This window comes from Mycetomoellerius zeteki, unplaced genomic scaffold (genome assembly GCF_001594055.1).
Source record: "Mycetomoellerius zeteki isolate Tzet28-1 unplaced genomic scaffold, Tzet1.0 scaffold362, whole genome shotgun sequence".
NCBI lineage: Eukaryota > Metazoa > Arthropoda > Insecta > Hymenoptera > Formicidae > Mycetomoellerius > Mycetomoellerius zeteki.
Genome location: NW_017257352.1, coordinates 5000 through 6002, shown reverse-complemented (window position 1 = coordinate 6002; position 1003 = coordinate 5000). Strand labels below are relative to the sequence as shown.

Below are 1003 nucleotides of genomic sequence, written 5' to 3'. Positions count from 1 at the left end.
TTGAACGTGACTGCAGTTCCCAAAATCTGTGATGTCTTACTACCACTCCGCATGACGTCATACCCCTCGCCTATGAGTATCCCCTGCGCCCCGCATTCCCCTCGGAGTTCCAGAGTTAGAACTCTCATAGCATTACTACTGGAATATCCTGGGGAAAAAGCATCATCGTCGTCATCAAAATATAAACCATAATGTATGTACGTATGTACGTATAAACATAGATAAATTCGCGGACAAAGAAAATACGTTATAAAACGTGTCGCAACACGTTCGCAATTCTTGGAAATAGGAGGAGGCTATCCCCTCTTCGATTTTAGACCATGTACATACATCACAATTTACGTGGATGCGATCAGTCTTGCGATATCCGCTTGTAAGAACGGTTAAAAAATGTACTTCGCCAAAGAGAGCAGCGCATCGAACGACGTGAAGAAGGAATGTAACGCGTAAGTTTCAACATTCTATACACAAAAAACGTTTTTTTCAACATTATTTACAACATAATTGCATTACACAGCATGAAGTGTCGCGCGGTGCGCTTACTGAGCAGACGTTACGACTTGACGGCTACGGGCTACAAGTATTTAGAAATTGGCATCAACGTTGGCCCACCGAGTTACGTGGAAATAGCTCTGAGAGATCATCGCGGACACGAACTGTTGCTGTCTCTCGAAACGTGGAAAGGCTTTTACGAGCAGCGATGAATAATATCACAAAATTTACTAAATCTAATGATATATATGTTTCATCTGTATAAAAGATTTGACATCAACAATTGTGGCGCCAAGTTAAATTCTGTTAATTTAATTATATTTATCAGAATTTTATGTATTATTCGTAAAAAAGATTTGATAGCCAAATTAAATAATGAAAATTAATTTAATATGTATTATTCGCACAAACAATTTGATATCAACAACTGTGGCGCCAAGTTAAATTCTACTACAAAATAAAAAGTAAAACCTAAGTGATACTATCTTTATTATTTACTTAATCCAAATGG

The 1003-nt window shown here is 37.6% G+C and overlaps 1 pseudogene; it reads left to right on the top strand.

Moving 5' to 3' along the window:
* The first annotated feature begins 346 nt into the window (after positions 1 to 346).
* The window catches only part of LOC108725793 (uncharacterized), a 1936-nt pseudogene continuing 1279 nt past the window's right edge, over positions 347 to 1003 (top strand).